General features: G+C 38.8%; 41 non-coding genes across 41 annotated transcripts; all 41 read right to left on the bottom strand.

Annotated features, from left to right (window-relative positions):
- Positions 1 to 12,005: 12,005 nt before the first annotated feature.
- Positions 12,006 to 12,078, bottom strand: TRNAT-AGU (transfer RNA threonine (anticodon AGU)). The gene has a single exon. It is a non-coding gene; the product is annotated as a tRNA-Thr (tRNA).
- A 135-nt stretch (positions 12,079 to 12,213) lies between these two features.
- Positions 12,214 to 12,286, bottom strand: TRNAT-AGU (transfer RNA threonine (anticodon AGU)). Its single transcript has one exon. It is a non-coding gene; the product is annotated as a tRNA-Thr (tRNA).
- Positions 12,287 to 12,419: 133 nt separating this feature from the next.
- TRNAT-AGU (transfer RNA threonine (anticodon AGU)) lies at positions 12,420 to 12,492 on the bottom strand. The gene has a single exon. It is a non-coding gene; the product is annotated as a tRNA-Thr (tRNA).
- A 553-nt stretch (positions 12,493 to 13,045) lies between these two features.
- TRNAT-AGU (transfer RNA threonine (anticodon AGU)) lies at positions 13,046 to 13,118 on the bottom strand. The gene has a single exon. It is a non-coding gene; the product is annotated as a tRNA-Thr (tRNA).
- A 740-nt stretch (positions 13,119 to 13,858) lies between these two features.
- On the bottom strand, positions 13,859 to 13,930 carry TRNAT-AGU (transfer RNA threonine (anticodon AGU)). Its single transcript has one exon. It is a non-coding gene; the product is annotated as a tRNA-Thr (tRNA).
- A 340-nt stretch (positions 13,931 to 14,270) lies between these two features.
- On the bottom strand, positions 14,271 to 14,343 carry TRNAT-AGU (transfer RNA threonine (anticodon AGU)). The gene has a single exon. It is a non-coding gene; the product is annotated as a tRNA-Thr (tRNA).
- Positions 14,344 to 14,478: 135 nt separating this feature from the next.
- Positions 14,479 to 14,551, bottom strand: TRNAT-AGU (transfer RNA threonine (anticodon AGU)). The gene has a single exon. It is a non-coding gene; the product is annotated as a tRNA-Thr (tRNA).
- Positions 14,552 to 14,720: 169 nt separating this feature from the next.
- On the bottom strand, positions 14,721 to 14,793 carry TRNAT-AGU (transfer RNA threonine (anticodon AGU)). Its single transcript has one exon. It is a non-coding gene; the product is annotated as a tRNA-Thr (tRNA).
- A 347-nt stretch (positions 14,794 to 15,140) lies between these two features.
- On the bottom strand, positions 15,141 to 15,213 carry TRNAT-AGU (transfer RNA threonine (anticodon AGU)). Its single transcript has one exon. It is a non-coding gene; the product is annotated as a tRNA-Thr (tRNA).
- A 137-nt stretch (positions 15,214 to 15,350) lies between these two features.
- On the bottom strand, positions 15,351 to 15,423 carry TRNAT-AGU (transfer RNA threonine (anticodon AGU)). Its single transcript has one exon. It is a non-coding gene; the product is annotated as a tRNA-Thr (tRNA).
- A 134-nt stretch (positions 15,424 to 15,557) lies between these two features.
- On the bottom strand, positions 15,558 to 15,630 carry TRNAT-CGU (transfer RNA threonine (anticodon CGU)). Its single transcript has one exon. It is a non-coding gene; the product is annotated as a tRNA-Thr (tRNA).
- Positions 15,631 to 15,975: 345 nt separating this feature from the next.
- Positions 15,976 to 16,048, bottom strand: TRNAT-AGU (transfer RNA threonine (anticodon AGU)). The gene has a single exon. It is a non-coding gene; the product is annotated as a tRNA-Thr (tRNA).
- A 135-nt stretch (positions 16,049 to 16,183) lies between these two features.
- Positions 16,184 to 16,256, bottom strand: TRNAT-UGU (transfer RNA threonine (anticodon UGU)). Its single transcript has one exon. It is a non-coding gene; the product is annotated as a tRNA-Thr (tRNA).
- Positions 16,257 to 16,601: 345 nt separating this feature from the next.
- On the bottom strand, positions 16,602 to 16,674 carry TRNAT-AGU (transfer RNA threonine (anticodon AGU)). The gene has a single exon. It is a non-coding gene; the product is annotated as a tRNA-Thr (tRNA).
- A 137-nt stretch (positions 16,675 to 16,811) lies between these two features.
- On the bottom strand, positions 16,812 to 16,884 carry TRNAT-AGU (transfer RNA threonine (anticodon AGU)). The gene has a single exon. It is a non-coding gene; the product is annotated as a tRNA-Thr (tRNA).
- Positions 16,885 to 17,049: 165 nt separating this feature from the next.
- TRNAT-AGU (transfer RNA threonine (anticodon AGU)) lies at positions 17,050 to 17,122 on the bottom strand. Its single transcript has one exon. It is a non-coding gene; the product is annotated as a tRNA-Thr (tRNA).
- A 137-nt stretch (positions 17,123 to 17,259) lies between these two features.
- TRNAT-CGU (transfer RNA threonine (anticodon CGU)) lies at positions 17,260 to 17,332 on the bottom strand. The gene has a single exon. It is a non-coding gene; the product is annotated as a tRNA-Thr (tRNA).
- Positions 17,333 to 17,469: 137 nt separating this feature from the next.
- On the bottom strand, positions 17,470 to 17,542 carry TRNAT-AGU (transfer RNA threonine (anticodon AGU)). The gene has a single exon. It is a non-coding gene; the product is annotated as a tRNA-Thr (tRNA).
- Positions 17,543 to 17,680: 138 nt separating this feature from the next.
- On the bottom strand, positions 17,681 to 17,753 carry TRNAT-AGU (transfer RNA threonine (anticodon AGU)). Its single transcript has one exon. It is a non-coding gene; the product is annotated as a tRNA-Thr (tRNA).
- Positions 17,754 to 17,891: 138 nt separating this feature from the next.
- TRNAT-AGU (transfer RNA threonine (anticodon AGU)) lies at positions 17,892 to 17,964 on the bottom strand. The gene has a single exon. It is a non-coding gene; the product is annotated as a tRNA-Thr (tRNA).
- Positions 17,965 to 18,102: 138 nt separating this feature from the next.
- Positions 18,103 to 18,175, bottom strand: TRNAT-AGU (transfer RNA threonine (anticodon AGU)). Its single transcript has one exon. It is a non-coding gene; the product is annotated as a tRNA-Thr (tRNA).
- A 141-nt stretch (positions 18,176 to 18,316) lies between these two features.
- Positions 18,317 to 18,389, bottom strand: TRNAT-AGU (transfer RNA threonine (anticodon AGU)). Its single transcript has one exon. It is a non-coding gene; the product is annotated as a tRNA-Thr (tRNA).
- Positions 18,390 to 18,523: 134 nt separating this feature from the next.
- Positions 18,524 to 18,596, bottom strand: TRNAT-AGU (transfer RNA threonine (anticodon AGU)). Its single transcript has one exon. It is a non-coding gene; the product is annotated as a tRNA-Thr (tRNA).
- A 137-nt stretch (positions 18,597 to 18,733) lies between these two features.
- Positions 18,734 to 18,806, bottom strand: TRNAT-CGU (transfer RNA threonine (anticodon CGU)). The gene has a single exon. It is a non-coding gene; the product is annotated as a tRNA-Thr (tRNA).
- Positions 18,807 to 18,941: 135 nt separating this feature from the next.
- TRNAT-AGU (transfer RNA threonine (anticodon AGU)) lies at positions 18,942 to 19,014 on the bottom strand. Its single transcript has one exon. It is a non-coding gene; the product is annotated as a tRNA-Thr (tRNA).
- A 667-nt stretch (positions 19,015 to 19,681) lies between these two features.
- TRNAT-AGU (transfer RNA threonine (anticodon AGU)) lies at positions 19,682 to 19,754 on the bottom strand. The gene has a single exon. It is a non-coding gene; the product is annotated as a tRNA-Thr (tRNA).
- A 138-nt stretch (positions 19,755 to 19,892) lies between these two features.
- On the bottom strand, positions 19,893 to 19,965 carry TRNAT-AGU (transfer RNA threonine (anticodon AGU)). Its single transcript has one exon. It is a non-coding gene; the product is annotated as a tRNA-Thr (tRNA).
- Positions 19,966 to 20,103: 138 nt separating this feature from the next.
- On the bottom strand, positions 20,104 to 20,176 carry TRNAT-AGU (transfer RNA threonine (anticodon AGU)). Its single transcript has one exon. It is a non-coding gene; the product is annotated as a tRNA-Thr (tRNA).
- Positions 20,177 to 20,314: 138 nt separating this feature from the next.
- TRNAT-AGU (transfer RNA threonine (anticodon AGU)) lies at positions 20,315 to 20,387 on the bottom strand. Its single transcript has one exon. It is a non-coding gene; the product is annotated as a tRNA-Thr (tRNA).
- A 138-nt stretch (positions 20,388 to 20,525) lies between these two features.
- TRNAT-AGU (transfer RNA threonine (anticodon AGU)) lies at positions 20,526 to 20,598 on the bottom strand. Its single transcript has one exon. It is a non-coding gene; the product is annotated as a tRNA-Thr (tRNA).
- Positions 20,599 to 20,735: 137 nt separating this feature from the next.
- Positions 20,736 to 20,808, bottom strand: TRNAT-AGU (transfer RNA threonine (anticodon AGU)). The gene has a single exon. It is a non-coding gene; the product is annotated as a tRNA-Thr (tRNA).
- Positions 20,809 to 20,943: 135 nt separating this feature from the next.
- On the bottom strand, positions 20,944 to 21,016 carry TRNAT-AGU (transfer RNA threonine (anticodon AGU)). Its single transcript has one exon. It is a non-coding gene; the product is annotated as a tRNA-Thr (tRNA).
- Positions 21,017 to 21,153: 137 nt separating this feature from the next.
- On the bottom strand, positions 21,154 to 21,226 carry TRNAT-AGU (transfer RNA threonine (anticodon AGU)). Its single transcript has one exon. It is a non-coding gene; the product is annotated as a tRNA-Thr (tRNA).
- Positions 21,227 to 21,361: 135 nt separating this feature from the next.
- TRNAT-AGU (transfer RNA threonine (anticodon AGU)) lies at positions 21,362 to 21,434 on the bottom strand. Its single transcript has one exon. It is a non-coding gene; the product is annotated as a tRNA-Thr (tRNA).
- Positions 21,435 to 21,570: 136 nt separating this feature from the next.
- On the bottom strand, positions 21,571 to 21,642 carry TRNAT-AGU (transfer RNA threonine (anticodon AGU)). The gene has a single exon. It is a non-coding gene; the product is annotated as a tRNA-Thr (tRNA).
- A 135-nt stretch (positions 21,643 to 21,777) lies between these two features.
- TRNAT-AGU (transfer RNA threonine (anticodon AGU)) lies at positions 21,778 to 21,850 on the bottom strand. Its single transcript has one exon. It is a non-coding gene; the product is annotated as a tRNA-Thr (tRNA).
- Positions 21,851 to 21,985: 135 nt separating this feature from the next.
- TRNAT-AGU (transfer RNA threonine (anticodon AGU)) lies at positions 21,986 to 22,058 on the bottom strand. The gene has a single exon. It is a non-coding gene; the product is annotated as a tRNA-Thr (tRNA).
- Positions 22,059 to 22,196: 138 nt separating this feature from the next.
- TRNAT-AGU (transfer RNA threonine (anticodon AGU)) lies at positions 22,197 to 22,269 on the bottom strand. The gene has a single exon. It is a non-coding gene; the product is annotated as a tRNA-Thr (tRNA).
- A 137-nt stretch (positions 22,270 to 22,406) lies between these two features.
- On the bottom strand, positions 22,407 to 22,479 carry TRNAT-AGU (transfer RNA threonine (anticodon AGU)). Its single transcript has one exon. It is a non-coding gene; the product is annotated as a tRNA-Thr (tRNA).
- A 138-nt stretch (positions 22,480 to 22,617) lies between these two features.
- TRNAT-AGU (transfer RNA threonine (anticodon AGU)) lies at positions 22,618 to 22,690 on the bottom strand. Its single transcript has one exon. It is a non-coding gene; the product is annotated as a tRNA-Thr (tRNA).
- Positions 22,691 to 24,934: 2,244 nt separating this feature from the next.
- TRNAT-AGU (transfer RNA threonine (anticodon AGU)) lies at positions 24,935 to 25,007 on the bottom strand. Its single transcript has one exon. It is a non-coding gene; the product is annotated as a tRNA-Thr (tRNA).
- Between the last annotated feature and the right edge of the window lie 1,883 nt (positions 25,008 to 26,890).

Raw genomic sequence — 26,890 nt, 5'->3', positions numbered from 1 at the left:
AGAGGTCGGAATTGGTCATTTTTCTTCCGAATTTATGCCCATATTGTTGGGCTTTACAGTTTTTTTTGTTCGAGTTTGGTTTCTTTCTGGTGTTATCAGTTCCATTTTATACCTTTATTGCTAGATTTTACTTTACGATCAATTTATCAATTTTTTTTATCATCTTTTTTCACGCACATTTGTATTTTTAATGCTTCGTATAGTAACTGTGCTTTTATTGATCGATATTCTTATGGTTATTTTGCCTTTAGCCTTTTTCTATGATAATTTTGTCTTTTGTGTCTTAGTTTTCTTGGGATAATGTAATCCCTAGGTGCCTTCATTTTCCTGTGATAATTTTGTCTTCATTGTCTTAGCTTTCTTGCGATGATTTTGTTCTTAAGTGCCTTCATTTTCTAATGATTATTTTACCTTCAGTGTCTTAACTTTCTTGTGATAATTTTTCCTTCGGTGCCTTCATTTTCTTATGATAATTTTGCCTTCATGTCTTAGTTTTCTTGGATAGTTTTGCCTTCATTGTCTTAATTTTCTTGTGATAATTTTGCCTTCAGTGCCTTCATTTTCCTCTGATAATTTTGCCTTCATTGTCTTAATTTTCTTGTGATAATTTTGCCTTCAGTGCCTTCATTTTCCTGTGATAATTTTCCCTTCGGTGTCTTAGTTTTCTTGGATAATTTTGTCTTCAGTGTCTTAGTTTTCTTGTGATAATTTTGCCTTCAGTCCCTTTATTTTCCAGTGATCATGTTGCCTTCAGTGTCTTAATTTTATTGTGATAATTTTGCCTTCAGTGCCTTCATTTTCCTATGATCATTTTGCCTTCAGTGTCTTAGTTGTCTTGGATAATTTTGCCTTCAGTGTCTTAGTTGTCTTGGATAATTTTGCCTTCAGTGCCTTCGTTTTCCTATGATCATTTTGCCTTCAGTGTCTTAGTTGTCTTGGATAATTTTGCCTTCAGTGTCTTAGTTGTCTTGGATAATTTTGCCTTCAGTGCCTTCGTTTTCCTATGATAAATTTGCCTTCAGTGCCTTCATTTTCCTATAATAATTTTGCCTTCAGTGTCTTAGTTGTCTTGGATAATTTTGCCTTCAGTGTCATCATTTTCCTATGATAATTTTGCCTTTAGTGCCTTCATTCTCCTATGATAATTTTGCCTTCAGTGCCTTCATTTTCTGATGATAATTTTGCCTTCAGTGCCTTCATTTTTCTATGATAATTTTGCTTTCAGTGCCTTCATTTTCCTATGATAATTTTGCCTTCAGTGTCTTCATTTTCCTATGATAATTTTGCCTTTAGTGCCTTCATTTTCCTATGGTAATTCTGCCTTCAGTGTCTTAGTTGTCTTGGATAATTTTGCCTTCAGTGCCTTCATTTTCCTATGATAATTTTGCTTTCAGCGCCTTCATTTTCCTATGATAATTTTGCCTTCAGTGCCTTCGTTTTTCTATGATAATTTTGTCTTGAGTGTCTTAGTTTTCTTGGACATTTTTGCCTTCAGTGCCTTCATTTTCTTATAATCATTTTCCTTTCAGTGTCTTAGTTTTCTTGGTTAATTTTGCCTTCAGTGCTTTCATTTTCCTATGATAATTTTGCCTTCAGTGCCTTCATTTTCCTGTGATAATTTTGCCTTCAGTGCCTGCATTTTCCTATGATAATTTTGCCTTTAGTGCCTTCATTTTCCTAAGATAATTTTTCCTTCAGTGTCTTAGTTGTCTTGGATAATTTTGCCTTCAGTGTCTTAGTTGTCTTGGATAATTTTTTGCCTGCAGTGCCTTCATTTTCCTATGGTAATTTTGCCTTCAGTGTCTTAGTTGTCTTGGATAATTTTGCCTTCAGTGTCTTAGTTTTTTTAGATGATTTAGTCCCTCGGTGCCTTCATTTTTCTGCGATAATTTTGCCCTCAGTGTCTTAGTTTTCTTGGATAATTTTTTTCCTTTAGTGCCTTCATTTTCCAGTCATAATTTTGCCTTCAGCGTCTTATTTTTCTTGGATAATTTTGTCCTTTAGTGCCTTTATTTTCCTGTGATAATTTTGCCTTCAGAGCCTTACTTTTCTTAGATAATTTTGCCTTCATTATCTTAGTTTTTTTTTTAGATAATTTAGTCCCTCGGTGCGTACATTTTCCTGTGATCATTTTGCCTTCAGTGTCTTAGTTTTCTTGGATAATTTTGTCCCTTAGTGCCTTCATTTTCCTGTCATAATTTTGCCTTCATCATCGTAGTTTTCTTGGATAATTTTGTCCTTGAGTGCCTTTATTTTCCTGTCATTATTTTTACCTTCAGTGTCTTGGTTTTATTGTAATAACATTGCTTAAAGTGTCACAATTTTTCTATGATAATTTTGCAATTAGTGTCTTAATTTTATTGCGATATTTTTGCTTTCATCGCCTTTTTTCGTATGCAATCGTGCCTTTGTCGGTGTTTTCTATGATAAATGAACCCTAATTGATTATTTTTAAAATGTTAATTGCATTGTAATTCTATTGTAAAGGTGTGTTTGTGTCTGTGTGTTTTTTTTAAGTGCCTCGCTTATTAGTCTAGCCTATTACCTGTTTTTACTGTGGTAATTGTGCCTTTTTTTGTGCATTTTCCTATAAGTATGGCTTTTTTATCACGTATTGTATGATATGTTTTCCATTTTTGCAAGTTTTTGTTTGCTAATTGTGGTTTTATGGCATTATTTTTCCTTGTGATATTTTTGCCTAGGCTGGCGTATTTTTAATTAATAATTGACCCTTTTTGTCTGTGCTGTCTGTTCTCTGTGATAAATATGCTTATATGGGCTAGATTTTTCGTAGGATTATTGTTCCGTTAACACCTTATGTATTCTCTTAACAGATCTTTATTAACTAATATTTGTCCTGAAAGTTGTTCCGTTATTGCTTATTTTTCCTGTGATGTGTTCTTGCCTAAGGTTAATGATAATTGCGCCGTTATTACTAAATCCCAGTTATAATTGCATGTTTACTGCCCAGTGGTACTGATAATTATACCACATTGCCCGGTGTCAATGTTTCTTGCACTTGTATTCCCTAATCTTAATGATACTTTGTATTAATTAATTGCCTGTCTTAATATTAAGTGTAACTTTATTGCCTAGTCTTCAAGATAATTAACCTTTATTGCCTAATCTGAATGATTATTGTGCCTTTTTGCCTAATATTTTATATAGTAATGACGCCTTCATTGCCTAAATTTTAGGAGACGATAGTATCTTTTTGACACGGTTTCTTATAGAAGTCCCCCTAATAAATATTTGTTCATGGTAACTAAGCTAATGTTACCAATTCTGTCCTCCGATTATTTACTTTCTTGAATGTTCTGTGATCAAAATGTTGCCTTTATCTGTTGGTACAGCGATATTAGTCTAAGATTAAACTGGGTTTATCAGAATACACCTCTCTCTCTCTCTCTCTCTCTCTCTCTCTCTCTCTCTCTCTCTCTCTCTCTCTCTCTCTCTCTCTCTCTCTCTCTCTCTATATATATATATATATATATATATATATATATATATATATATATATATATATATATATATATATATATATATATATATAGACACACACAGTTCATATATTTGGTTTGATCATGGACTTATAGTGGGTTGAGTGAGAGAGAGAGAGAGAGAGAGAAAGAGGGGATGGTCGACATGAATGCCTACTCCTTGATTGACATTCAGAGATAGTTCTCCTATTAACTGTTGCACAGATTTCGTGGATGGACAAATTTCCTACTTTTATCTGGCGCATGACAGAAAGAAATGGTGAAATGAAGACAGGTTGGTTCCGCGATAAGCTAGTAGCCCCTTAAATAGCACACAACTCGTAAGTATTCATATACTGTGCGTGTATCCATATATTGATAATTATTATATATATATATATATATATATATATATATATATATATATATATATATATATATATATAATCATTATTTTGCTATTGTTTAATCATTATTTTGCTATTGTTTGGGTTATTATGATGATGATGATGATGTCAAAGGGCCATTATTCTTGTGCTGAGAAGAAATGTGAATCTCTCTCTCTCTCTCTCTCTCTCTCTCTCTCTCTCTCTCTCTCTCTCTCTCTCTCTGAAAATAAAATAGTTTTCATTAGCCTAAATGTTTCGGGAGAAAGTGGCACAAATAAAAGGAGGTTTAGAATCAAAAGAACTGAAGGAGAGAAAGAGAGACGTCAACCACACCCAAAATTTAACCCGGTTTAATACCTTCACTCACCTTTTCTGAACCTGCAATTAACGATGGCATACTAGAAGCTTAAATTAGAGGGGCAAACAGACTAGGGAAGTTTTCTGAAAGTTCCAAAACTGCAGTAAAATTAAAGAATGTGATTTTAATTAACAGGTAGAAAGAGGAAATGAGTAGCTAAGAGTTATTCAAAATAAGGATAAAAACAACAAAAATTAGTTTTAGTAAAGAAAACACGTGTATAAGCGAAAATACATTTAAACTTTAAAAAAAAAAAAAAAAATATATATATATATATATATATATATATATATATATATATATATATATATATATATATATATATATATATTGAGATTACATATCTAAAAAATTTAATAAACTCACATAGTTGACAGATTAACTGAAGGAAAGTAGGATATACAACGTATTTAAATAGATTAGCAACAGTAATCGGCATGATTGTAAACGAGCTGAAAATTAAGTACATTATAATATAGAATTCGGTATATTAACGTAAGTAAGAAGAGACATGAATGTGTTATAAAGCGGTGCTATGAATTTCATATTTTTCAAAGTAAATCAGAGATTTTGAGGTTAATTCACTCCAAAAAAAAAAAAAAAATGACCTGGCGTTATCACAGCTATATATTTGTCAAACCCGGCTGCCTTGTGAGAAGGTGCCGGTGCTAGCAGAAGGTTAATAGTCTGACATTAGTAATAACATACTTCGATTTGCTTGCTTTAAGTCTCAAGTTGATTTCCTGTTTATATCTTCCATGCATCCGGCCCTGTCGGCTGATGAATTGCTTTGAGGACTAAAATGCATGGCTACATTCCCAGAGATACAAGGGAGTGGATCATGTGCATATCATTGACATCATAGTGAAGTCATGATAATTTCAGTGAGTACGATATATTAGTTGAGCTTTATCATCATCAGTAACATTTTTACACTAGATTTTTCGTTTTTTCGCGTTAGATGGGAATTGACTTTTCTCCACATTCTTTCTTGCCCTACGTCCTTTCTGCCGTAATTCCCATCTGGTCTCTGTCTGCGCCCTTTTTCCATGATACTCTGGACCTTCCTGGAAGTCTTCGTCCCACATCTTCCACTTGTGCAATTTTTCTGACTACCCACTAATTGCTTCTCGGTCCTTCTCGTCACATGTACAGACCATCTCATACTTAGAAATATGTCTAGCTTATTGCCACTGGAAACCAGTGTAATATATGTGTAATATATCCGTAGACATTACGTTGCGAAACTTTCTTAGTTTATAACCATTTTATGCTGAATGTGGGATTAATAAGAGCCTAGGTAGAAGATTTGACATATATTAAACAAAGGTCTCTTTTTAAGTTCCTTATGCCGTCAGCAGTTTGCCACACAAGGAGCATTACAAGTAATACCACCCCACCTTCACCCACCTGCCATTAATTGGCTTGTTGTGGTTCAGAGAGCATACTGGAAAAGTATTTTTTCTGTTAATGCAGAAACCGTTAGCGGGGGCAACCTAATGCCCACATCTTGCCTAGGTCTGTGAAAATAAGAAAAGAAAGGTAAGGTGAAGAATGTGGGTCGTCGTGCAAACACCATCCTTTTGAAAAGTAGGCACAATATACTTATAATTATAGGGTACTGTACATTCTAAGGGGTTGTGATTCTATCCATCGTCTAAACAGTATTTTTTATGTTAGCTTTGATTATATGCTTGATTTTGCACGCGATTGTTTGTCATCATTTAAAAAACCTTACACTGGCACCATCTGTAAAGGGGAAGTCATCCCACGAATTCAAAAATAGTAAACAAAATACGAGTGGAGGATTTGACTTCATCAGTCTCCAGATATTTAGCTTAACATTTTTGTACCGAACGACGCTCTCTGATCGTTTTCTGCCTGCTCAGTTTCAACTTAGAGAGTGAAAGTCTATAGAGCTTTAAAAGTTAGAGGATCTGTAAAAGTTCTAAGATCTAGAAATCTATAGATGTTTAAAAGTTAGATGATCTGTAAAAGTTATGAGATCTAGAAATCTGTAGTTCTTCAAAAGTTAGAGGATCTGTAAAAGTTTTAAGATCTAGAAATCTGTAGAACTTTAAAAGTTAGAGGATCTGTAAAAGTTATAAGATCTAAAAATATATAGATCATTAAAAGTTAGAGGATCTGTAAAAGTTTTAAGCTCTAGAAATCTATTGATCTTTAAAAGTTAGAGGATCTGTAAAAGTTATAAAATCTAGAGATCTGTAGTTCTTTAAAAGTTGGAGGATCTGTAAAAGTTTTAAGGTCTAGAAATCTGTAGATCTTTAAAAGTTTAGGATCAGTAAAAGTTTCAAGATAAGAAAAATGTAGGATCCATAAAAATTTGAAGATCTAGGAAATTTAAGTGATTTAAAATGTTAGAAGATCTACAATATAAAGCTTAGAGATCTAGGAAAGTTAGAGGATTTTTATAAAATATCGCTCTTTGTTTTGGCACTGGAGTACATTTACTAATTATATTTCCATATACTAAAAGTGATGTGTTCACTTTTGTTCAAAGGATGGAAAGTTATGATTGTTCAAGAAGAAGGGAAAGAATGTGTTTTTCTTAATGACAAAATATGTATCAAGAGATTTTGTTCCTCCATATTCACATTGTGTATGACCGTAAAACATTGCTTTTAACAGATATATATATATATATATATATATATATATATATATATATATATATATATATATATATATATATATATATATATATATATATATATATGAAATATTCACACCACACACTAGTTTCCATACAGGACCAACAAAAATCAATGATTTGCGTTCTTTATATCCAATCACTAAAATTCGTAGAAGGGTATATGGGGGTTACTGTTGACAAAAGCCAGTGTTTCTCAGAATAGGAATCTGTGTTGACACGGGAGGTTATCTCGTATTCTAAGAATCTCTCTCTCTCTCTCTCTCTCTCTCTCTCTCTCTCTCTCTCTCTCTCTCTCTCTCTCTCTCTCTAGTAAATTGACCATTCTCTCTCTTTCACTTTGGTAAATTAACCATTCCTAGTCCTGCCCTTGCTAAATTAAGTAAAAAAAAAAATTAATGAGTCATGCTCTATCTGTCACCCACCACATCCGTTTTTTTATGTCAAATCATTTAATTTTATTCTTTGTATTAAATTTTAGCAAATAATTATTTTCCTTCGTCGTTGACGCACCCATATTATTCGATCGTTGGTGACAGTACATAAGAAAGGTAAATTAAATCATGATAATTTTGATAGCTAGTCGCAGTAACAGTAGTAGTAATAATAGCAGCAGCAGTAGTCGTGCAAAACCTTTGCCAGATACTGCAGTTACTTATTGTAAGTACAGATAAAATCTTGATACGACGACCTTTACTACTACTTTCTGCTATGATGATAAATGTTATAGATAATTAGATTAGTAGTTGTTGTACTCTTTGTGAAAATTATGACATTTATTCATCAATCCCTTAGAAGCAAAACCATCACACAACAGAAACCAGAAACGAAAGCCACAGTTGAAAGTTTGAGGAGCAGAGATACGCAAAACTCGAGGTCCAACGACCTCTGAGGCCAGCGTGCCCTGTTTCTGTGAGAACTTCAAGAACGAGGTTCGTAGAGTACTCTCTCTCTCTCTCTCTCTCTCTCTCTCCCTCTCTCTCTCTCTCTCTCTCTCTCTCTCTCTCAAAGAGAGAAAGAGAATACGAAGCAAACACCAAGGAAGAAAACATCTTAAATATGGCTATACTTGTCACACTCCCCCCACAAATGTTGATGCCTTTGTGTCCCTTCTCGGAAGTCCAGTCAAAACATCACATCCTCAAGGGTAGTTGGGATTGTCTGGGACCCCTTGGGGCGTGGGGGCGGCGCCGATGTTTGAGAAGGACTTTGCTTCGAAGGGGTATATTTGGTTCTGCAAGAAATAGCGCCATAGGGTCCATCTTCCCCGGTGACCTTAGGCGCAGTGTTGGTGGGGAATGTATGTTTTCCTTGTCCATAAAGCAGTGTTTGTTTATTTCTTTAGCTCACCCTAGGCGTCCCCCGTGTTCTGTCTCTGTCTTTCAAGTTCCCATATCCAAAGAACTTCGTATTTGCTTGTGTCTCTATCCCTATTTTGGTCTCGCTTGGGTCTTTATCGCAAATTCCACTTCAATTTACTGCAGTGTGTATTTTACGTGTGCTTGAAAGACTGTAGAAGTCTCGAGTAGCATTGAGTTGAATCCTCCTTCAGAATTTCGTTATGGGTTTGATATTTACAGAACCTGCAGTCTATGGAAGCTCAGATTAGTGATCTAGTGGCCATGATACTCACACTGTCGGTGAGAGGCCCAGAGTTTAATTTCAGAACGAGGGAAAGTGTTTCCGTTATATTTAATTTTGCTTGAATTGACCTTAGCATTGAATTCTGAACCTGGCAGTTGGTCGACGGTAGTGGGCCATGGTCATGATGAAGAAGGGTAGTTGACAGCGGCTTCATTCCAAATTACCTCCCGCAAACTAGAGTGTCGGCACAGTACCTTCTGGATCGATCTTCTCCAAGGGAATATATATATATATATATATATATATATATATATATATATATATATATATATATATATATATATATATATATATATATATATATACAGTATATATATATATATATATATATATATATACAGTATATATATATATATATATATATATATATATACAGTATATATACAGTATATATATATATATATATATATATATATATATATATATATATATATATATATTATGTGTGTGTGTGTGTGTGTGTGTGTACTATGGAGAGGTATGTATACAAATTCATGCATACATGCATAGATACTGACAAAGAGTGAGAGGTTACGTGATGCTATGCATTATCTCTGAGGTTGCATCGTTATCTTTGCATAAATTATAGGAAGTGGTAGATGTTGCACAATCAGCAACAACACACAAAAAACGATTAATATGGTTATTGTAAGTGAAGTTAGAAGATAATATACAGGTGGATTGTCAGTCAACAGTTCTGTTGCGTTTCACTTGAAGAGTTTAGATTAACCTTGGATTGAAAGATAGGAGCAGATGTACCTGAAAAACAGAAAATTTAGTTTTACAGTATATAACTGTACTTTTATTTTTTAGTTGAACGAAAACTAACTTTGGTAATGTTATTTGCACTGCAACCGTGCTCAGTGCCATTGTAATTGTTGATTGCACCAAGGATGAAATTTGCAAGATCTCATTGGTGTTTCATTCACATACATAGGAGCATCACCAACATCCGCAGACAACTCCCTTCCCTCTGACATTTATTGCATCATTCTTCTCCCTCTTTGGTACACATTTCATCAACCTAGCGCTTTCTTTGGCTCCCTCTCTTCCATCCTCTCTGGATTTTTTTCATATACGCTTCTAACAGACTTTTCTAGTTCCATTTTCTCAACATGATACCATATCAAAACACATCCGTTTTTTCTTCACGTCTAACAACCATGACTCGTTTCCTAAGGAAGGCAATGATGTGAATGTTATACTCTTTGATGTGCTGCAGATTCGTTTTATTGTGTCAAGAGTATGTTGGCTTTTCTTTTCACAATATAGTTTAGTGGCTAAAGCACTGGTCTAGTAAACCATAGATGGGGAGTTTGATATTCCATGAAGACAATGGTCAAGTTTTAATTTTACTCACTTCCATACTAAAACATATTTTATGTGCTGAATAAGGGTATTAACTTGACGAAGTTTGTGCAATACAATTCTCGCATGACTGCCTTCAGGTAGGATCAGACTCCCAGAGTCTGGTTATTTTAGACCAGCACTGGCTACTGAGCTTCCAAGCTGTTATGCTAAAATGAGCGTAAGTCATACAGCATTATGTTATACTTCTACCAACAGAATGAACAGATTGTGTGTCATATCAAAAATACAATGAAATGTGCACATCATTGCCTTCGTGAAGGGTTTTACCAGATTATTGAAAAGGACGGTAATAATGTCTTCAGTCCTACTTCCTGTGACCAAAAAAAGAAAAAAAGAATATGTACTGCATCATATAATACGACATAAACCTTTATGCGCTAAGGGAAGATTAAATTTCTGTCATTTGGTTTACTAGTCAAGCACTCTACCATCTGGACTAAGATGGCAATATGTTGGGAAGAGACAAAGTAATACAGTATTCTTCCTTGCTTCTCTTCATGGTATAAACGGACTTCTTTGCACTTCATATAGTACAATACAACATTCACATCACTATTTACAAGGACTGTTTAATGCCAAGTAACTTACTCTACTCATATTTATTTACTTGGCTATGAAGGTACCATAAAGTGCAGAAAAGAGTTGTAGTTAGAAGTAAAAGGTTTAGTAATGCCTTGGGCCTTTATCGTTAATGATGTTATTCAGTTTGAAATAGGCACACAAATATTCAGTCATAATAACTGGGAAGAGAAAGTATAGAGTATAACAATTTATACCTTTTCCAACTAAGGAAAAAATCACTTTAGTATGCTACCAAGAAGATGCACAGCTAAGTCTTTGCCTTTAAGAGTGTTGAACTGTCAGCTTGTGGTTCATTAGATCGGCCTTCTCGCCACTGAGCTATAAAGGTACTGTATTGAAAATAGCCACTATGACAGTGCATCTCACGTGGTGCATTGTAGGCTTTACTTAGGGGCTTTGCAGCGTCCCGTCGGCCCCTAGCTGCAATCTTTCTCATTTCTTTTGCTCTACCTCCATTCATATTCTCTTTCTTCCATCTGAATTTCCACCCTCTCTAAAGATTGTTTCCTAATGCAACTGCGAGGTTTTCCTGTTACACCTTTCAAACCTTACTAACCGTCAGTTTACCTTTCAGTGCTGAATGACCACATAGGTCGCAGCACTTGACCTTTGCTGTAAATTTTACATTCTGTTCTACTCTGTCATAGAGGACAAAACTCCCTGCCTCAGGTTTCTTAGGTCCATAGTCTTGCCACTGAGCTAAGAAGGCACAATGTTGGGAAGATGCACAGTAATAGAAAATAGCATTGCCCTTCTCCTGGCTTGAAAAGAGAATGTGCAGCACAAGAGTACAATACAATATTCACATAATTTCTTCAGAGAGGACAGAACACCCAACTTTGGCTTACTAGACCAGTGCTTTAGCCACTGAGCAATGAAGACACCATATTGGGGACAGATATAGTAATACAATGGTCTGTCGTCTGGTGGCATAATAAGAAAGTGCTGCACTTTAATTAGTACAATATAACATTATCATCTTGACTTCAGGGAAGATAAAACTCCTGGCCTCTGGTTAACTAGACCAACACTCTAGCTTTTGAGCTGTAAAGACACCACTTTGGGAAGGAACACTATTATACAACTTTCTCCTGGACTTCTGATAGAGTAAAAAGGATGAGAAGTATGTTGCTATATTGCTGACAGGTTAGAAAGGAACTTCTGATAGAGTAAAAAGGATGAGAAGTATGTTGCTATATTGCTGACAGGTTAGAAAGGAACTTCTGATAGAGTAAAAAGGATGAGAAGTATGTTGCTATATTGCTGACAGGTTAGAAAGGACGTGTAGTAATTTAATGGCAATACGAACAACAGTTTTATCATTGCCTAAAGGGAGGCTTCAACTCTGGGGCCGCAGTCTAGCCACTGAGATATGAAGACGCTATTTTGGGAAGAGACACTTGTAAAACCACATTCTCCTGGACATCTGACAGGGTACACAGGATGAACAGTATATTGTTTATAAGATAAAAAGGATGTATTACTGACAGGAAGAACTACAGCCTTGTCATTGCCTTTAAGGAGGATCGAACTTCTGCCCTCTGGTTTACTAGACCAGCGCTCTAGCCACTGAGCTATGAAGGCACCATTTTGGGAAGAGACACTGTAACGGCAAATTCTCCTGGACATCTGGTAGGATAAAAAGGATGAGCAGTATTTGCTGTTGGTATAAAAAGGGCGGATAATAAATTATGACAGGATGAACTACAGTATTGTCAATGCCTTCAGGGAGGATCGAACTCCCTGCCTCTGGTTTACTAGACCAGCGCTCTAGCCACTGAGCTATGAAGGCACCACTTTGGGAAGAGACACTAACACCACATTCTCCTGTACATCTGGTAGGATAAAAAGGATGAGCAGTATTTGCTAATGGGATAAAAAGGATGTATAGTATATTTTGACAGGATGAACTACAGTCATGTCAATGCCTTCAGGGAGGATCGAACTCCCGGCCTCTGGTTTACTAGACCAGCGCTCTAGCCACTGAGCTATGAAGGCACCATTTTGAGAAGAGACACTGTAACACCATATTCTCCTGGACATCTGGTTGGGTAAAAAGGATGTGCAGTATTTACTGATGGGATAAAAAGGATGCATAGTATATTTTGACAGGATGAACTACAGTCTTATCATTGCCTTCAGGGAAGAACGAACTCCCGGCCTATGTTTACTAGACCAGTGCTCTATCCACTGAGCTATGAAGGCACCATTTTGGGAATAGACACTGTAACACCACATTCTCCTGGACATCTGATAGGGTAAAAAGGATGAGCGGTATTTGCTGATGGGATAAAAAGAAAGTATAGTACATTTGACAGGATGAACTACAGTCTTGTCAATGCCTTCAGGGAGGATAGAACTGACCGCTGGTATACTATACCAGCACTCTAGCCACTGAGCTATGAAGGCACCATTTTGAGAAGAGACTCTGTAACCCCTGGACATCTAGTAGGATAAATCTAGTAGGATAAACAGAATGAGCAGTATATTTCTGTTGGGATAAAAAGGACTTACAGTATATTATTGACGGGATGAACTACAGTCTTGTCAATGCCTTCAGGGAGGATCGAACTCCCGACCTCTGGTTTACTAGACCAGCGCTCTAGCCACTGAGCTATGAAGGCACCATTTTGGGAGGAGACACTGTAACACCTGGACATCTGATTGGATAAACAGGATGAGCAGTATATTTCTGTTGGGATAAAAAGGACATATAGTATATTATTGACAGGATGAACTGCAGTCTCGTCATTGCCTTCAGGGAGGACCGAACTGCCGGCCTCTGGTTTACTAGACCAGGGCTCTAGCCACTGAGCTATGAAGGCACCATTTTGGGAGGAGACACTGTAACACCACATTCTCCTGGACATCTGGTTGTGTAAAAAGGATGTGCAGTATTTACTGATGGGATAAAAAGGATGCATAGTATATTTTGACAGGATGAACTACAGTCTTATCATTGCCTTCAGGGAAGAAACGAACTCCCGGCCTATGTTTACTAGACCAGTGCTCTATCCACTGAGCTATGAAGGCACCGTTTTGGGAATGACACTGTAACACCACATTCTCCTGGACATCTGATAGGGTAAAAAAGAATGAGCGGTATTTGCTGATGGGATAAAAAGAAAGTATAGTACATTTGACAGGATGAACTACAGTCTTGTCAATGCCTTCAGGGTGGATAGAACTGACCGCTGGTATACTATACCAGCACTCTAGCCACTGAGCTATGAAGGCACCATTTTGAGAAGAGACACTGTAACCCTGGACATCTAGTAGGATAAACAGAATGAGCAGTATATTTCTGTTGGGATAAAAAGGACTTACAGTATATTATTGACAGGATGAACTACAGTCTTGTCAATGCCTTCAGGAGGATCGAACTCCCGACCTCTGGTTTACTAGACCAGCGCTCTAGCCACTGAGCTATGAAGGCACCATTTTGGGAGAAGAGACACTGTAACACCTGGACATCTGATTGGATAAACAGGATGAGCAGTATATTTCTGTTGGGATAAAAAGGACATATAGTATATTATTGACAGGATGAACTGCAGTCTCGTCATTGCCTTCAGGGAGGACCGAACTGCCGGCCTCTGGTTTACTAGACCAGGGCTCTAGCCACTGAGCTATGAAGGCACCATTTTGGGAGGAGACACTGTAACACCACATTCTCCTGGACAAATGAGAGGGTAAACAGAACAAGCAGTATATTTCTGTTGGGATAAAAAGGACATATAGTGTAATATTGGCAGGATGAACTACAGTATTATCATTGCCTTCAGGGAGGATCGAACTCCCAGCCTCTGGTTTACTAGACCAGCGCTCTAGCCACTGAGCTATGAAGGCACCAATTTGGGAGGAGACACTGTAACACCACATTTTCCTGGACTTCTGGTAAGGTAAAAAGGATGAGCAGTATTTGCTGATGGGATAAAAAGGATGTATAGTATGTTTTGACAGGATGAACTACAATCTTGTCATTGCCTTCAGGGAGGATCGAACTCCCGGCCTCTGGTTTACTAGACCAGCGCTCTAGCCACTGAGCTATGAAGGCACCATTTTGAGAAGAAACAATGTAACACCACATTCATCTGGACATCTGATAGGATAAACAGGATGAACAGTATATTTCTGTTGGTATAAAAAGGACATATAGCATATTATTGACAGGATGAACTACAGTCTTATCATTGCCTTCAGGGAGGATCGACACTCCCAGCCTCTGCCTTCAGGGAGGATCGAACTCCCGGCCTCTGGTTTACTAGACCAGCGCTCTAGCCACTGAGCTATGAAGGCACTATTTTGGGAAGAGACACTATAACACCACATTCATCTGGACACGTGATAGGATAAACAAGATGAGGAGTATATTTCTGTTGGTATAAAAAGGACATATAGCATATTATTGACAGGATGAACTACAGTCTTGTCATTGCCTGCAGGGAGGATCAAACTCCCGGCCTGTGATTTACTAGACCAGCACTCTAGCCACTGAACTACGAAGGCACCACTTTGAGAAGAGACACTGTAACACCACATTCTCCTGGACATGTGGTTGGTTAAACAGGATGAGCAGTATATTTCTGTTGGGATCAAAAGGACATATAGTATATTATTAACAGGACGAACTACAATCTTGTCATTGCCTTCAGGGAGGATCTATCTCGCGGCCTCTGGTTTACTAGACCAGCGCTCTAGCCACTGAGCTATGAAGGCACCATTTTGAGAAGAGACACTGTAACACCACATTCACCTGGACATCTGATAGGATAAACAGGATGAGTGGCATATTTCTGTTGGGATAAAAAGGACATATAGTATATTATTGACATGATGAACTACAGTATTATCATTGCCTTCAGGGAGGATCGAACTCCCGGCCTCTGGTTTACTAGACCAGCGCTCTAGCCACTGAGCAATGAAGGCACATTTTGAGAAGAGACACTGTAACACCACATTCTCCTGGACATCTGATAGGGTAAAAATGATGAGCAGTATTTGGTGATGGGATAAAAAGGATGTATAATATATTTTCACAGGATGAACTACAGTCTTATTATTGCCTTCAGGGAGGATCGAACTCCCGGCCTCTGGTTTACGAGACCAGCGCTCTAGCCACTGAGCTATGAAGGCACCATTTTGAGAAGAGACACTGTAACACCACATTCTCCTGGACTTTTGGTAGGGTAAAAAGGATGAGCAGTACTTACTGATGGGATAAAAAGGATGTATAGTATATTTTGACAGGATGAACTACAGTCTTGTCATTGCCTTCAGTGAGGATCAAACTCCCGGCCTCAGGTTTACTAGACCAGCACTCTAGCCACTGAGCTATGAAGGCACCATTTTGGGAAGAGACACTGTAACACCACATTCTCCTGGACATTTGATAGGTTAAACAGGATGAGCAGTATATTTCTGTTGGGATAAAGAGGAAATATAGTATATTATTGACAGGATGGACTACAATCTTGTCATTGCCTTCAGGGAGGATCGAACTCCCGACCTCTGGTTTACTAGACCAGCGCTCTAGCCACTGAGCTATGAAGGCACCATTTTGGGAAGAGACACTGTAACACCACATTCTCCTGGACATCTGGTAGGGTAAATAGGAAGAGCAGTATTTGCTGATGGGATAAAAAGGATGTATAGTATATTTTGACAGGATGAACTACAGTCTTGTCAATGCCTGAAAGGAGGATCAAACTCCCGGCCTCTGGTTTACAAGACCAGCGCTCTAGCCACTGAGCTATGAAGGCACCATTTTGGGAAGAGACGCTGTAACACCACATTCTCCTGGACATCTGGTAGGGTAAAAAGGATGACCAGTATTTGCTGATGGGATAAAAAAGAGACACTGATGCATCTGGTTGTAGGATAAAAGTATATTTTGAGAGGATGAACTTTAGTCTCGCATTTGCCTTCATGAAGGCACTCCCAGCCTTTTTACTAGGGAGCCACTGACACACCATTTTGAGAAGAGACACTGTAACACCACATTCTCCTGGACATCTGACGGGGTACACAGGATGAGCAGTATATATCTGTTTGGATAAAAAGGACCTTTAGTATATTATTGACAGGATGAACTACAATCTTATTATTGCCTTCAGGGAGGATCGAACTGCCGGCCTCTGGTTTACTAGACCAGCTCTCTAGCCACTGAGCTATGAAGGCACCATTTTGAGAAGAGACACTCTAACACCACATTCATCTGGACATCTGATAGGATAAACAGGATGAGGAGTATATTTCTGTTGGGATAAAAAGGACATTTAGCATATTATTGACATGATGAACTACAGTCTTATCATTGCCTTCAGGAGGATCGAACTCCCCGACCTCTGGTTTACTAGACCAGCGCTCTAGCCACTGAGCTATGAAGGCACCATTTTAAGAGACACTTAACACCACATTCATTTGGAGAAGAAACACTGTAACACCACATTTCTCCTGGACATCTGATGAGTTAAACAGGATGAGCAGTATATTTGCTGATGGGATAAAAGGATATATAGTTATATTATTGACAGGATGAACTAGTCTTATCAGTGCCTTCAGGGAGGATCAAACTCCTGGCCTCTGGTTTACTAGACCAGTGCTCTAGCCACTGAGCTATGAAGGCACCATTTTGGGAAGAGACACTCTAACACCACATTCATCTGGACATCTGATAGGATAAACAGGATGAGGAGTATATTTCTGTTGGGATAAAAAGGACATTTAGCATATTATTGACAGGATGAACTACAGTCTTATCATTGCCTTCAGGGAGGATCGAACTCCCGACCTCTGGTTTACGAGACCAGCGCTCTAGCCACTGAGCTATGAAGGCACCATTTTAAGAAGAAACACTGTAACACCACATTCTCCTGGACATCTGATAGGTTAAACAGGATGAGCAGTATATTTCTGTTGGGATAAAAAGGAAATATAGTATATTATTGACAGGATGAACTGCAGTCTTATCTTTGCCTTCAGGGAGGATCGAACTCCCAGCCTCTGGTTTACTAGACCAGCGCTCTAGCCACTGAGCTATGAAGGCACCATTTTGAGAAGAGACACTGTAACACCACATTCATCTGGACATCTGATAGGATAAACAGGATGAGCAGTATATTTCTGTTGGAATAGAAAGGACATTATAGTATATTATTGACAGGATGAACTACAATCTTGTCATTGCCTTCAGGGAGGATCGAACTCCCGGCCTCTGGTTTACTAGACCAGCGCTCTAGCCACTGAGCTATGAAGGCACCATTTTGGGAAGAGACACTGTAACACCACATTCATCTGACCATCAGATAGGATAAAAAGGATGAGTAGTATATTTCTGTTGGGATAAAAAGGACATTATAGTATATTATTGACGGGATGAACTACAGTCTTATCATTGCCTTCAGGGAGGATCGAACTCCCGGCCTCTGGTTTACTAGACCAGCGCTCTAGCCACTGAGCTATGAAGGCACCATTTTGGGAAGAGACACTGTAACACCACATTCATCTGGACATCTGATAGGCTAAACAGGATGAGCAGTATATTTCTGTTGGAATAAAAAGGACATTATAGTATATTTTGACAGGATGAACTATTAATCTTATCATTGCCTTCAGGGAGGATCGAACTCCCGGCCTCTGGTTTACTAGACCAGCGCTCTAGCCACTGAGCTATGAAGGCACCATTTTGGGAAGAAGACATTGAAACACCACATTCTCCTGGACTTCTGGTTGGGTAAACAGGATGAGCAGTATTTTGGATGGGCTAAAAAGGATGTTCAAAAGGAAATATAGTTTGACAGGATGAACTACAGTCTATCATTGCCTTCAGGGAGGATCGAACTCCCAGCCTCTGGTTTACTAGACCAGCGCTCTAGCCACTGAGCTATGAAGGCACCATTTTGAGAAGAGACACTGTAACACCACATTCAGAGGACATCTGATAGGTTAAACAGGATGAGCAGTATATTTCTGTTGGGATAAAAAGGATATATAGTATATTATTGAGAGGATAAACTAGTCTTATCATTGCCTTCAGGGAGGATCGAACTCCTGGCCTCTGGCTTACTAGACCAGTGCTCTAGCCACTGAGCTATGAAGGCACCATTTTGAGAAGAGACACTATAACACCACATTCTCCTGGACATCTGACAGGATAAACAGGATGAGTAGTATATTTCTGTTGGGATAAAAAGGACATAGAGTATATTATTGACAGGATGAACTACAGTCTTATCATTGCCTTCAGGGAGGATCGAACTCCCGGCCTCTGGTTTACGAGACCAGCGCTCTAGCCACTGAGCTATGAAGGCACCATTTTGAGAAGAGACACTGAAACACCACATTCTCCTGGACTTCTGGTAGGGTAAAAAGGATGAGCAGTATTTGCTGATGGGCTAAAAAGGATGTATAGTATATTTTAACAGGATGAACTACAGTCTTATCATTGCCTTCAGGGAGGATCGAACTCCCGGCCTCTGGTTTACTAGACCAGCGCTCTAGCCACTGAGCTATGAAGGCACCATTTTGAGAAGAGACACTGTATCACCACATTTTCCTGGACATCTGATAGGTTAAACAGGATGAGCAGTATATTTCTGTTGGGATAAAAAGGACATATAGTATATTATTGACAGGATGAACTAGTCTTATCATTGCCTTCAGGAGGATCGAACTCCCGGCCTCTGGTTTACTAGACCAGTTCTCTAGCCACTGAGCTATGAAGGCACCATTTTGAGAAGAGACACTGTAACACCACATTCATCTGGACATCTGATAGGATAAACAGGATGAGTAGTATATTTCTGTTGGGATAAAAAGGACATATAGTATATTATTGACAGGATGAACTACAGTCTTATCATTGCCTTCAGGAGGATCGAACTCCCGGCCTCTGGTTTACTAGCCACCAGCACCATTATTTTGAGAAGAGACACTCACCACATTTTCTGGAGCCACTGAGCGCTCTAGCCACTGAGCTATGAAGGCACCATTTTGAGAAGAGACACTGTAACACCACATTCATCTGGACATCTGATAGGCTAAAAAGGATGAGCAGTGATATTTCTGTTCCCGGCCTCTGGTTTACTACTAAAAAGGACACTGTAACACCACATTCATCTGGACATCTGATAGTAAACAGGATGAGCAGTATATTTGACAGGATGAACTGAACTAGTCTTATCATTGCCTTCAGGGAGGATCGAACTCCCGGCCTCTGGTTTACTAGACCAGCGCTCTAGCCACTGAGCTATGAAGGCACCATTTTGGGAAGAGGCACTGTAGCTCCACATTCTCCTGGACATCTGATAGGATAAACAGGATGAGCAGTATATTTATGTTGGAATAAAAAGGACATTATAGTATATTATTGACGGGATGAACTACAGTCTTATCATTGCCTTCAGGGAGGATCGAACTCCTGGCCTCTGGTTTACTAGACCAGCGCTCTAGCCACTGAGTTATGAAGGCACCATTTTGGGAAGAGACACTGTAACACCACATTCATCTGGACATCTGATAGGATAAACAGGATGAGCAGTATATTTCTGTTGGAATAAAAAGGACATTATAGTATATTATTGACAGGATGAACTACAATCTTGTCATTGCCTTCAGGGAGGATCAAACTCCCGGCCTCTGGTTTACTAGACCAGCGCTCTAGCCAATGAGCTAAGAAGGCACCATTTTGGGAAGAGACACTGTAACACCACATTCACCTGGATGTCTGGCAGGGTTAAACAGGATGAGCAGTATATTTTTGTTGGGATAAAAAGGACATATAGTATATTAGTGACAGGATGAACCACAAACTTGTCATTGCCTTCAGAGAGGATCAAACTCCCGGCCTCTGGTTTACTAGACCAGCGCTCTAGCCACTGAGCTATGAAGGCACCATTTTGAGAAGAGACACTGTAACACCACATTCAGCTGGATGTCTGGTAGGGTTAAACAGGATGAGCAGTATATTTCTGTTGGGATAAAAAGGATATATAGTATATTATTGACAGGATGAACTACAGTCTTATCATTGCCTTCAGGGAGGATCGAACCCCTGGCCTCTGGTTTACTAGACCAGTGCTCTAGCCACTGAGCTATGAAGGCACCATTTCGGGAAGAGACACTATAACACCACATTCTCCTGGACATCTGATAGGATAAACAGGATGAGCAGTATATTTCTGTTGGGATAAAAAGGACATATAGCATATTATTAACAGGATGAACTACAGTCTTATCATTGCCTTCAGGGAGGATCGAACTCCCGGCCTCTGGTTTACTAGACCAGCGCTCTAGCCACTGAGCTATGAAGGCACCATTTTGAGAAGAGACACTGTAACACCACTTTCTCCTGGACTTCTGGTAGGGTAAAAAGAATGAGCAGTATTTGCTGATGGGCTAAAAAGGATGTATAGTATATTTTAACAGGATGAACTACAATCTTGTCATTGCCTTCAGGGAGGATTGAACTCCTGGCCTCTGGTTTACTAGACCAGCGCTCTAGCCACTGAGCTATGAAGGCACCATTTTGGGAAGAGACACTGTATCACCACATTGTCCTGGACATCTGATAGGTTAAACAGGATGAGCAGTACATTTCTGTTGGGATAAAAAGGACTTATAGTATATTATTGACAGGATGAACTACAATCTTGTCATTGCCTTCAGGGAGAATCGAACTCCCGGCCTCTGGTTTACTAGACCAGCGCTCTATCCACTGAGCTATGAAGGCACGATTTTGGGAAGAGACACTAACACCACATTCATCTGGACATCTGATAGGATAAACAGGATGAGTAGTATATATCTGTTCAGATAAAAAGGACATATAGTATATTATTGACGAGATGAACTACAGTCTTATCATTGCCTTCAGGGAGGATCGAACTCCCGGCCTCTGGTTTACTAGACCAGCGCTCTAGCCACTGAGCTATGAAGGCACCATTTTGGGAAGAGACACTAACACCACATTCATCTGGACATCTGATAGGATAAAAAGGATGAGTAGTATATATCTGTTTAGATAAAAAGGATATATAGTATATTATTGACAGAGATGAACTACAGTCTTATCATTGCCTTCAGGAGGATCGAACTCCCGGCCTCTGGTTTACTAGACCAGCGCTCTATCCACTGAGCTATGAAGGCACCATTTTGGGAAGAGACACTAACACCACATTCATCTGGACATCTGATAGGATAAAAAGGATGAGTAGTATATATCTGTTCATATAAAAAGGACATATAGTATATTATTGACAGGATGAACTACAATCTTGTCATTGCCTTCAGGGAGAATCGAACTCCTGGCCTCTGGTTTACTAGACCAGCGCTCTATCCACTGAGCTATGAAGGCACCATTTTGGGAAGAGACACTAACACCACATTCATCTGGACATCTGATAGGATAAAAAGGATGAGTAGTATATATCTGTTCAGATAAAAAGGACATATAGTATATTATTGACGAGATGAACTACAGTCTTATCATTGCCTTCAGGGAGAATCGAACTCCCGGCCTCTGGTTTACTAGACCAGCGCTCTATCCACTGAGCTATGAAGGCACCATTTTGGGAAGAGACACTGTAACACCACATTCATCTGGACATCTGATAGGATAAACAGGATAAGCAGTATATTTCTGTTGGAATTAAAAGGACATTATATTATATTATTGGCAGGATGAACTACAGTCTTGTCATTGCCTTCAGGGAGGATCGAACTCCCGGCCTCTGGTTTACTAGACCAGCGCTCTAGCCACTGAGCTATGAAGGCACCATTTTGGGAAGAGACACTGTAACTCCACATTCTCCTGGACATCTGATTGGTTAAACAGGATGAGCAGTATATTTCTGTTCGGATCAAAAGGACATATAGCATGTTATTGACAGGATGAACCACAATCTTGTCATTGCCTTCAGGGAGGATCGAACTCCCGGCCTCTGGTTTACTAGACCAGCGCTCTAGCCACTGAGCTATGAAGGCACCATTTTGAGAAGAGGCACTGTAACACCACATTCACCTGGATGTCTGGTAGGGTTAAACAGGATGAGCAGTATATTTCTGTTGGTATAAAAAGGACATATAGTATATTAGTGACAGGATGAACCACAATCTTGTCATTGCCTTCAGGGAGGATCGAACTCCCGGCCTCTGGTTTACTAGACCAGCGCTCTAGCCACTGAGCTATGAAGGCACCATTTGAGAAGAGACACTGTAACACCACATTCATCTGGACATCTGATAGGATAAACAGGATGAGCAGTATATTTCTGTTGGGATGGAAAGGACATATAGTAGATTATTGACAAGATGAACTACAGTCTTATTATTGCCTTCAGGGAGGATCGAACTCCTGGCCTCTGTTTTACTAGCCACTGAGCTATGAAGGCAAAATTTTGGAAAGAGACACTGTAGCACCACATTCTCCTGGACATCTGATAGGGTAAACAGGATGAGCAGTAAATTGCTGATGGAATAAAAATGATGTATAGTACATTTTGACAGGATGGACTACCATCTCGCCATTGCCTTCAGGGAGGATCGAACTCCCAGCCTCTTGTTCACTAGACCAGTGCTCTAGCCACGTAGATATAAAGGCACCATTTTGAGAAGAGGCACTGTAACACCACATTCTCCTGGACATGTGGTAGGGTAAATAGATTGAGCAGTGTATTACTGACGGGATAAAAAGGACTTATAGTATATTATTAAGAGGATGAACTACAATCTCATCACTGCCTTCAAAGAGGATCGAAATCTTGGCCTCTGGTTTGCTAGATAAGTGCTCCAGCCATTGAGCTATGAAGGCATTAGTTTGGGAAGAGACACTGTAATACAACTTTCTCCAGGACTTCTGATTGGGTAAGAGAGGTGAGAATTATTTTTGCTGGCAGGGTAAAAAAAAAAAACTGTAGTTATTTACTGACAGATGAACTACCGTCTCATCATTGACTTTAGGGAGGATTGAACTCCCGGCCTCTGGTTTAAATGAGAAGCATTCTAGCCACAAGCTGTGAAAGCACCATTTTGGGAAGAGATACAGTAAAACATTATTTTCTTACTTTTTCTGACCGGATAAGTAAAAATGTGCACCACATCGTAGTATATAATGTTAACTTGATTGCCTTCAGGGAAGATTGAACTCCCAGCCTGTGCTTTACTGGTCTAGTTCTATAGCCACTGGGCTGTGAAGGGTGTGATATTGGGAAGAGACACTGTAATAAAGTATTCCCCTGGACTTCTGATCTGCTAGGAAGGACCAGCAGTAAATTACTGACTGGATATAAAGGAAGTGTAATTCATTACTGACAGGATAAACTACAGTCTCATCATGGCCTGAAGGGAGAATAGAACTCCGGCTTCTGGTTTACTGGACCAGCTCTCCAGCCACAGAGACATGAAGGCACAGTGTTAGGAAACGACACTAGTACTACATGCTGTTCAACTAACACTGACAGGACTAAAAAGATTGTCAGCACACAAAAGAGCACTATACAATATTTACACTATTGACTTCATGAAAGATCAAAGTCCCACCCTTCTGTTCACTAGACTGTGTTTTAGCCACTGAACTATGAAGGGACCATGTTGGGAACAAATGCATAACAGTCTTTCCTGTCTCTTTTGAGATAACTAAAAGTTTCCAGCACATCAAGTAGTACTATACAAAAGTTACTTAATTGCCTTCATGGAGGACTAAACTCTCATCCTCTGGTTTCTTTGTTCTAGCCACTGAGCAGTGAAGGCAATATGTTGGGAAGAGATGCAATAAGTACATAATTTATGTCGTAAATCTCTCAACAGGATCAAAAGAATATACAGCACATCAAAAATTACAGTATGCTCACATTACTGCCTTTATGGAGGAATGACCTTCCAGTCTCTGGTTAATATATTAGGCTAGTGCTGTAGCCACTGAGCATTGAAGGTGCCGCATTGTGAAGAGCGGTGTAATATCTTTTGACAGGTGAAAAGGAATGTGCTGCACAACAGGCAGTATAGTACAGCATTCTGCTTACTTCCTTTGCTGAGGCTCATACCCTAGCCCATGGTTGTAAAGCCATTGAGCTATGAAGGCACCATAGGGAAGAGACTCATGATACAGCATTCTGGTGGACTTCTGATATGTTAAAAAGGATGAGTAGTATATTACTGACAGGATAAAAAGGATGTGTAGTATATGACTGACAAGATGAACTCCAATCTCATTACCTCCGGGGAGGATGAAATTCTCCGCTTCTGGTTTTCTAGGCTAGTGCTCTAGCCAATGAGCTATGAAAGTAGTATCATCTTTGTAAGGAACACTGTAAGACTCTTCTCCTGGACTTGCCTTCTCCAGACTCTTCTCCTGGACTTACGGTAGGCTGAGAGGAATGAATATAGTGAAATAAAAGAAAAGCAACCCTGTTTATGATTGGGCAAAGTGCAGTTATATCCGTGCCTTCAGGGAGGATCGAACTCCCGGCCTCTGGTTTACTAGACCAGCGCTCTAGCCACTGAGCTATGAAGGCTCCGTATTGATGGAGCATTCCGCAACTTTACAAAATCTTTTTAATGTAAGCTGAGTAAAAGACCGCTTATCATATATTGGACTTTAAGTTTCAATTATCAGTTAACTCGTTGCATATACATTGCAACTTTCTCTTATTTGAATTAGATACGTGCGTTGTCATTTTTCTTTGGTTGTCGATAAACTTCATATGCTTTGTTGTTTTTAAATTGCAGAAGTTCTTGTTATTCTTTGATATGTAATTAGTTAATGTACCTATCGCGCATCAATCCCATCGACTATCTGAACCAATTTTATTATTATTAAAATTATTAGGTTTGTATATATTTTTAATATGTATTTACACTGACACCATTGTGGATGTCTTCACCATTAAAGTTATTATTATTTTAAACTTGTAAGCGACTTTTATTTCATCATTATTGTTATGATTATAACCTTAAATAGTATAGCCGCACGACAGACGTTCTGTTTTGATCAGTTTGTTTTTTATGTTCTTGATAATGTTTTTTCCTCCTCTTTGGAGTTCATTTATTAAGTTTCCCAAATGAAGGCATGAGTGATACACCATTAATCAAATGATATACATCTATTCTATAAGAAAATAGGGCAAACAGTTTAAACTTCGAATATTTGCAGGTTATTCTGTTAGCCGCAAATATTCATTGTTTAAGCCGTTTGTTTTTTTTTTTTCATGTAACTTTTTAGGATAGATGTTTATTATTAATGGTTTGCCACTCATGCCTTCATTTGGAAACATTAAGCTCCAAGAGGGGGAAAATTATTAGTAAGAAGAATATAAAGAAAGTATTGTTATAAGAGAGAAGATTCCTTTTCTGTATTATTATTATTGTTGTTGTTGTTGTTGCTGCTATTGATTCGTCCTGTGCTCAGTAGTTATTTGTAGATTTTATTTCCGCATCATTTATCGTTTTTCTTTTCCATTTATGTTAATGATGGCGGTTCGGATACCTCTCGAGGGGATCGATGGTTCCCCCTGCGCTCTGCGAAGTAGTTGGATCATTCTGGGTCGTCCTTTGAATTGTTCCCTTCTTTTTCAGGTTCTATGTCAATGGATCTTAGGTGAACGAGGGCCTCAGAATTTTCCTTTGAGGTCAGAGGATGGGGCTTCCTCAGACGTCAAGGTCCATGGGGGTTTTATTTACAAGTCAGTATACTTTTGGAGGTTTATTCAAAGGTCAAGATCCTTGGAATTTTTTTCAGTGCTCATAATCTGTAGCCGTTTATTCAAAGGTTAAGACCCTTAGGGGTCTATTGTTATATCAAGGGTCTTGAATTATTTCAAAGGTCAAAACCTGTAAGGGCTTATTCAATGGGCATGACCCTTTGGGATTTGTGCAGAGGTCAAGGGTCTGGAGGTTTTACTCTAAGATCAAGACCCTTTATTTGTTCAAAGGAAGGTTCTTGGAGGTTTATTCAAAGTTTCAAACCCTTGAGAGTTTATTCAGAGGTTAAGATTCCTGGGTTTATTCAAAGACGAAAGGAACTTTTGGATTTTCTTTTAAGGTCAAGGGACCTTTAGAGTTTTTCAAAATTTAAGGCACATGGGTTTATTCAATAGTCAAGTGGTGTTTAGGGGTTTTGTAAAAGTCAAGTGCATGGGGTTTATGGAAAGGTCAAGGCTCTTCGGCATTTTGTTTGGTCAGTGCTCTTTGACGTTACTTCAAAGGTCAGTGCCTTTTAGGCTTTACGTAATGGTCAAGGGATCTTCAGTGTATCTCTGAAGGCCAAGGCACATGGGATTCGTTGGAGGTCAAGGATCTTCAGAGTTTCTTTGAAGATTAAGGCCCCTCGGATTTACTCAAAGGTCAAGGCCTTAGGGCTTTTTCATAATTCAGAACGTCTTTGTGATTCATTCAGATA

Source organism: Macrobrachium rosenbergii, chromosome 9 (genome assembly GCF_040412425.1).
Source record: "Macrobrachium rosenbergii isolate ZJJX-2024 chromosome 9, ASM4041242v1, whole genome shotgun sequence".
NCBI classification, from domain to species: Eukaryota; Metazoa; Arthropoda; class Malacostraca; order Decapoda; family Palaemonidae; genus Macrobrachium; species Macrobrachium rosenbergii.
Note: the sequence above shows the minus strand (reverse complement) of the source record. Positions and strands in the feature narration are given on the sequence as shown.